General features: G+C 35.9%; 1 long non-coding RNA gene across 2 annotated transcripts; it reads right to left on the bottom strand.

Annotated features, from left to right (window-relative positions):
* Positions 1 to 366: 366 nt before the first annotated feature.
* On the bottom strand, positions 367 to 4,306 carry LOC104119520 (uncharacterized). 2 transcript variants are annotated; one of them, XR_004503254.2, is made up of 5 exons: positions 3,899 to 4,306; positions 2,482 to 2,602; positions 1,728 to 1,848; positions 1,195 to 1,380; positions 367 to 1,073 (listed from the first exon to the last, which is right to left on the bottom strand). It is a non-coding gene; the product is annotated as an uncharacterized lncRNA (long non-coding RNA). The 2 variants fall into 2 exon arrangements; XR_004503253.2 differs by having other exon boundaries at positions 367 to 980; positions 3,899 to 4,304.
* Between the last annotated feature and the right edge of the window lie 4,019 nt (positions 4,307 to 8,325).

Genomic DNA, 8,325 nt, shown 5'->3' with positions numbered 1-8,325 from the left:
CCTTTCAAGACTCTTAGTAATTACTCATATAACATATTTTTAGTGTTGTATATACACACCAAAGCTTATTTGATCTCATATGATTCAAGTTTGAACTATTACTAAATTTTATGTAATCTAATAATCGAAACAATTTCTGTTCAAAAAATGATGCAATCTTGTTGTATCATAACTCGAAAAAAGATAAGTATGCTCAACCCCGTCAAGTATTCCACCATCAGAAGACATAACAATGTCTTGAACAAAGAAGCAACATTTATTTGTTTGCGAAAACTAATTTATTTACATATGCATAATAATGCTAACGGGCACCATATTTGGGTAATAGTAATTTTCAATGACAATTTTAAAAAGGAAAAACTAAAATAACCCAAACAGAAAATCAAATAACTGCAAAAACTTAAGATAAGTATGCAAAATATTTGGTTAGCTCTTTGATTACACAACAGAGACATGAGATCCTTCCATAGAATTGAGTAGCTAATCATCTTGAGTATCTTATAGTTGGTAGGAGAAACACCTACTATCATATTTTTAATTGTAGGAGAGACAATTTCCCCTTTGAAATTTCTGAAACTATTGTCGACGCACCAGTTGACACCCCATTGTAAAGCCTTCGATTCTGTAGCCATGATTCCATTACCATTAGCAGGGCAAGTGTAAGAAAAGATGATAGCCCCATTATCATTACGCAGAATTTCACCTATGCCGCTCTTGCCAGTCTCTTTATAAAACTTTCATCGCTATCAAGTTTTCATCTTTATGAAGCAGGTCTATCCCAAGTAATATAACTGTTAATGATATTTTGCCTTAGCATTTCAACATATTCACAAAATTGAGTCCAATGCATATTGAGATTACAGCTAGGGAGTAACAGCCAAGGTGGTGTTGATCATCCAACTAATATCTTTCTCAATTTTGAACAGAGAGAACTTCTTGGAGTCACCATACAGTACCTCACCTTTGTGCTTCCAAATGATCTAGCAAATTACCAAAGAAGTAATTTTGAGAGTAGCTCAATAATCTTATCCTTACATACTCTAGCGGAGCATCTTTAGTGATTCTTTTGCACTCTGTATTTCAGTAAGTATCAGAATAATGAGTTATAAAACTATCACACAGTTAATTTTAAGCTGTCAAATAAATTCTTGTTTTAATTGAACTGAAAAATAGGAGTACTTGATTTTGACTTACAATGGAAATATCAATCCAATGATTAAGAGCGTTGAGAGCTTTCCCTGAATGATGTGTGGTACATGCCATTGCTACTTATTCAGCTAAGTTAACAACTCGCCCGCTAACTAAAAGTGCTGCTGCGACATTCAGTATCTAAATTTGCATTTATGCAGAGGCTTGATGTGATCAGTAAGAGTTCAAGTTCTACACATTGAAAGTGTATAGAGGAAATCAGCTTAATTTGATTTACAATAACATATAATCTTTCATAGCTAGTCTGATATATGGTAAATCAAAATACCCAGTTAAAGGGTTAAAATTATTTATATTGTCAGTATATATAACTTTGATCTATAAAAGATGACTTGCTAAGTACTAATCATGTGATTCAAGGGACTCAATCACTGTTGCGAGTATAAAGGGTATTCTGAACCAATATTACTACGTCATAAGATATCGTGCAAGCTCCACATATAGCATATGACAAAAATAGGTATAATCCTAGTATAATGAATTAGCATAAAAGGATCCAAGAAAATATAATGACTTACCAATACATTTTCAATTGGCTCCTTTTCTTTCAACTAAAAGCATACGCCTTAGTATCTCAACATTGTACTATGGCTCCCCCTTGCAGGTTCTGTATAGTACAGCGAGGTATACCCAAATCAACTGCAATGATACACAAATATTAGTTATTGTATTATATGATGAGAAACCAGATTATTCTTCTTATTTTCTTCTTTTGGAGTCAAAAGACAACAACAACTCAGATGTGCTTGAGAATGTTCATATTTTCAAATTTGTTCTGCATCAGACTATGTAAGTAATGAATAAAAATGAAGCAAACTTTAGCAACCACAATCTCCAAATATTGATGAAAATATAATTTTCAGAATAAACAAAACAGAGAATATATGTATTGATCTCAGTTCAATTGTAGAACAACAACAACAACAACCCAATTGTAGAATATACTTTGAATTAAATTTGTCCAAATGGGCCACCAAACGTTGTACTAGAAGAAGAGAAAAAAGATTCTTACCTCAAAATACCTAGTTAAAGGGTTAAAATTATTTATATTGTCAGTATATATAACTTTGATCTATAAAAGATGATTTGCTAAGTACTAATCATGTGATTCAAGGGACTCAATCACTGTTGCGAGTATAAAGGGTATTCTGAACCAATATTGCTACGTCATAAGATATCGTGCAAGCTCCACATATAGCATATGACAAAAATATGTATAATCTTAGTATAATGAATTAGCATAAAAGGATCCAAGAAAATATAATGACTTACCAATACATTTTCAATTGGCCCCTTTTCTTTCAACTAAAAGATTACGTCTTAGTATCTCAATATTGTACTATGGCTCCCCCTTGCAGGTTCTGTATAGTACAACGAGGTATACCAAAATCAACTGCAATGATACACAAATATTAGTTATTGTATTATATGATGAGAAACCAGATTATTCTTCTTATTTTCTTCTTTTGGAGTCAAAAGGTAACAACAACTCAGATGTGCTTGAGAATGTTCATATTTTCAAATTTATTCTACATCAGGCTATGTAAGTAATGAATGAAAAAGAAGCAAACATTAGCAACCACAATCTCCAAATATTGATGAAAATATAATTTTCAGAATAAACAAAACAGAGAATATATGTATTGATCTCAGTTCAATTGTAGAACAACAACAACAACAATAACCCAATTGTAGAACATACTTTGAATTAAATTTGTCCAAATGGGCCACCAAACGTTGTGCTAGAAGAAGAGAAAAAAAATTCTTATATGGGTTAGAAGAGAATTTTTAAATATTTTCAGGTGTAACAGAAGGACTGCTCCAGGGCCTGACAATTCACATTGCATGATTGATAAAGCCAAGTGCAAGGTTATATACACAATACAATAAGGAAAAAAAAGAAAATCTTACCAAGAGGACTCATTTAATGTAAACATTTAGAATGAACAACTACTGTTCTCTACATGCCATAACTTTGCAGTGCTTTTGCCATCTTGATTACTATATCTTGGTTGTATACTCCAACAACAGTAAAAGCTACAAAGTGGGTTTTCTTCCACTCCTTAGACACACAGAGCATGCATTGCACAGTAAAGATTGCAATTGTTGCTAACATTGATGGCGGGAATCGACGTAGATCAATAAACAACCTTTTCAGCAGAAATCAATATTCACAGCTAAACTATAAAACCAAATTAGAGATCTTAATTATCAGACCAAGAAAGCTATAATAGTCACTATTTTACATGAACAGTTAGTACAATTCTTTAAACGTGAATCCTACAAACAAACTCTAAGGAAGATATAATTACTAATAGCTTACTGATAGTTGCTGGTAATAGCTTACTGATAGTTGCTGTTAATGGAACTAATGACTTCATAGCCAACACGTCAGAGTATAATTCAATACTTTCAAAGAAGTTTGAGGCCGATACATTTGCTAAGTGACAATGTAAAAAATGGGCAAATGAGATCCAGGAGAAAAAAAACACAAAAAAACCCTCAGATGATAAAATTCTTGATGTTCATCACATTTACACTTAAAATTGCAAAGACTGAAACTTTAAGAACCAAAACAAAATCAAAAAGGAAAACAAACGAACCCAGATGATAAAATTGTCTAATCTTCATAAAAGTTACAGATTTAAGTGTAAAAGTTGATAGTTTGAGAGAAAAAGGTTATGGGTACCTTTGGGTTATTTTTCATAAGAAGATGAAGAAAGAGAGCCATGAATTGCAGTTGAAGATATAAAAGCCATTACCAATTCTCAACACAGAAATCGTCAATCCAAAAAATTGAATTTTTTTTATGTTTATCCCAACTCTTTATCAATACAACATTTGACGTGATTGACAACTTTTTTATACTGGAAAAGTATGGCCTTCTTTTACACCCAAAAAATCTAAAACATTTTTTTCCGCAAGAAAATTGTCGTGAAAAGCATCTTCCTTCGTAGCAAATTATACTGCCATTTTTCCCCGCACGGACAATAGTGCTATAGATCTACAATATAGCAATGACACCAATGTAGTGCCGCTGCATCAATTCTCCTATGATTGACCTAAAATGTTATCTTTAAATTTAATAAGTAATTCTGTGTTCTAAAACCTCGAAAAGCACCATTTATCATTTCTCGACTTGCGTGCGCAGTTCATGCAATTTTTCGGAAAGCTTTTATGTGAAAAATTGATTAAAATGTGAAATAGAGCATTAAAACTCAACTAAGTTGACTTTGGTCAACATTTTGAGCAAACGAACCCGGATCAGTATTTTGAAAATTGCGGTAGGTTCGTATGTGATTTGAGACTTGGGCATATATCCGGAATCGAATTCCGAGGTCCCTAACCCGAGATATGAAATTTTGATAAAAAAATTAAAACCTTGAAAATTTAATAATTTTTAAGAAATTAATGATGTTGGATTTATTGACCTCAGGTCCGTATTTTGGTTCCGGAGTTCGGTATAGGTCCACTATAATATTTATCACTTGTCTGCCGAATTTGGTAAGAATCAGAGTTGATTTGACGTGATTCGGACGTCCGGTTGTAAAAATATAAGTTTTAAAATTTTCTTAAAAACTTCCTTTGAGTTGGTATCCGATTCATAGTTTTAGGTGTTATTTTGGCGATTTGATCACGCGAGCAAGTTCGTATGATATTTTAGGACTTGCGTGCATGTTTGGTTTGGAGCCTCGAGGGCTCGGATTGATTTAGAGTGGTTAACGGATCATTGTTGGACTTAAGAAAAGCTGCAGAAATCTGCTTCTGGTTTCCTTCTTCGCGTTCGCGAGGGGAGTCTCGCGTTCGTGAAGAGGAAATTTGGACTGGCACTTTTTGTGCTTCGCGTTCGCGACTGAGGAAACCCATTCGCGAAGAGTCGAGGTGCAAAGCTTCGCGTTCGCGAAGGGAAAGGGGCTGGCCAGGAAAATGGCCTTCGCGTTCGCGAAGGGCATCTCGCGTTCGCGAAGGCCAAGCCAGGCAAGCTTCGCATTCGCGAAGAGTAAAATTGGTCAGCAGGAATTTGTGCTTCGCGAACGCGAGGCACTGACCGCGTTCGCGAAGGGTAAAAGTTCCAGAAACAAAACTTAAGTTCTAGAAAATGGGATTCGTCCCATTTTTGAGCTCGGGTAAGGCGATTTTTGGGTGATTTTTACGGAAAATATTGGGGTAAGTGTTCCTTATCATATATTGATTATATTTCATGATTTCATACTCATTTATATCATGAATCCGTGAATTTATGGAAGAAAATCAGATTTTTATAAAATCTTTCAAAAACGAAAAATTAAGATTTGAAGGTCCATTTGATATCGGAATTGGGCAAATTTTATATGGTTGAACTCGTATCGGAACGAGTGTTCGGATTTCGTGAGTTTTTCCGAAATTTGAGACGTGAGTCCCAATGCCGAATATTTTAATAAATTTCGAATTTTTATCCGAAAAATTTGTAAATTCATATGGAATTCATTCCTATGATTAGTATTTAATATATTGAATTGTTTGTGAATAGATTTGAAGCTTTCGGAGGCAAATTTAAAAGGAAAAGTTGGGGTGGAATAATTGATTGGAATTTGCAAAGCGAGGTAAGTGTCGGGATTAACCTTGACTTGAGGGAATAGAACTCTTAAATTATTTGTTATGTGAAATGTATGTGAACGACGTATAGGCGAGGTGACAAGTGTCTATACGTCGTCAAATTGACATTTTGCCTACTTACTTGAAAAATCATAAATTATTTTAAATCATGAATTAATTATTATAATAATTATTTCTCTCATATTCTTTGTCAAACATTAATCCTTGAATTCTTGCATTAATTGTTACATGCTATTTGAATTATGTGTCTTAATTGTTATTTGACATTTAGCATATTAAATATTAAACTGCCTATTTTCTCCATGATTTCCATAATAATTTGCTATTTGTCATTGTTTGTTTCATAATTAAATCATAATTATTGTATGCTTGTCGTCTTATAGTTTTATATTAATTGTTGCATTTATCGGAAAAATATCTTCTATAAGAATTGGTAAATGAATATGTTGGAGGAGCGGGTTGCACGCCGCAACAGAATTGATTGAAAAGGATATATATTGGAGGATCGGGTTGCACGCCGCAATAGACTTATTAAAAAAGTCAATATTGGAGGATCGAGTTGCACGCCGCAACAGACTTATTAAAAAGTCAATATTGGGGGATCGGATTGCACACCGCAACAGACTTATTTAAAAGTCTATATATATACTTGATTGAAATAAATACATGACACACTTGGTAAAAAGGAAGATATTGGGAGAGCGGGTTGCATGCTGCAACAGAATTGAATGTGAATATATTGTGAGAGCGGGTTGCACGCTGCAACAGAACTGGTTGAAATAATAATGGATTATGACTGCTGAGTTGGCTTCAATTATTTTAAATGAGTTACCTGCTTTATTTCTATTATTTGTTGTTGTTATCAATATTGCGTACAATTTAATGTAGGTGAACCGCCTTAGCCTCGTCACTACTTCGTCGAGGTTAGGCTCAGCACTTACCAGTACATGGGGTCGGTTGTACTAATACTACACTCTGCACTTCTTGTGCAGATTTTGGAGTTGGTCCTAGCGGCGTACCATAGACTTGCTCGGATTTCAGCTACCAGAGGAGACTTGAGGTATAACTGCATAGCGTCCGCAGTTCTGAAGTCCTCGTCTATTTTACTTTAGCGGTGTATTTATTTCCATACAGCTTTATTTATTCTCACTTTTATTTATATTTATTCTAGAAGCTCGTGCACTTGTGACACCAATTCTGAGATGGTATTTAGACACCGTTATTTTTATGGATTATTTCACTATATTTTAAACATTGCTTCCGCTTTTGTTTTCTTGATTATTAATAATTTAAAGATTGTTTAAAAATTGGTTAATATGATTCTAACGTTGGCTTGCCTAGCAAGTGAAATGTTAGGCGCCATCACGGTCCAAATGTGGGAATTTCGGGTCGTGACAGTTGGTATCAGAGCATTATGTTACATAGGTCTCACGAGTCACGAGCAAGCTTAGTAGAGTCTGAAGGATCGGTACGGAGACGTCTGTACTTATCTCTCAGAGGCTATGAAGTTTAGGAGCAATATCACTCTTTCTTATTCTGTCGTGCGAATTTATCTTATCATCGATGATTGGACCATTCTACTTTTATTCTCTCGCAGATGGTGAGAACACGTAATACCTCTACCGATAGACAGAGACCAGGACCCCCAGTGGCAACTATGGTCAGGGGTAGAGGTTGAGGCCGAGGTCGTGCTAGAGGCCGAGGTAGAGCTCAGTCCAGAGCTCGAGCAGCTGCACCTATTATAGAACCTCAGGTGGATCTTCAAGAGGAAGTTCCAGTTCAGAATGTACCAGTTGGACCAGTTCAGGTCCCGGAAGGATTTAAAGCCACTCCAGTACTTCAGGACGCTCTAGTCCGTTTGGTAAGTCTTATGGAGGGCGTGACCCAGAATGGTACATTTCCAGTAGTACCAACCATCTCACAGGCTGGGGGGGAGCACAAACTCCCACTACTCCAGCTCCGGAGCAGATGGCTCCCCAGAATCAGGCTCCAGCAGCCCCGCCAGTTGGGGTAGTTTAGCCAGTTATTACGGCACAGATCGGTGATAGGCCCGCCATGTCTTTTGAGGCCTTATTGAGACTGGATAAGTTTACCAAGCTCTTTCCAGTTCACTTTAGTGGTACACCTCCTGAGGACCCACAAGATTATCTTGAACGCTGCCATGAGGTGTTGCGGAACATGGGTATAGTTGAGACCAATGGAGTTGATTTTGATGTATTCTAGATTACGGGTTCCGCCAAGAGGTGGTGGAGAGATTATACATTGACCCGACCAGTCGGATCGCATGCACTTACCTGGGAGAAGTTCTCTCAGCTATTTCTGGAGAAGTTCCTTCCTATCACACTGAGGGAGGAATTCCTCAAGCAATTTGAGTGTCTACAGCAGGGCAGTATAATTGTTACTCAGTATGAGTCACGTTTTGTGGATTTGGCCCGTCATGCTCTCCTTTTACTACCTACGGAGGGAGAGAGAGTGAGGAGGTTTATTGAGGGACTCACTCAACCTATCAGACTTCAGATG

Source organism: Nicotiana tomentosiformis, chromosome 8, assembly GCF_000390325.3.
Source record: "Nicotiana tomentosiformis chromosome 8, ASM39032v3, whole genome shotgun sequence".
NCBI lineage: Eukaryota > Viridiplantae > Streptophyta > Magnoliopsida > Solanales > Solanaceae > Nicotiana > Nicotiana tomentosiformis.
Note: the sequence above shows the minus strand (reverse complement) of the source record. Positions and strands in the feature narration are given on the sequence as shown.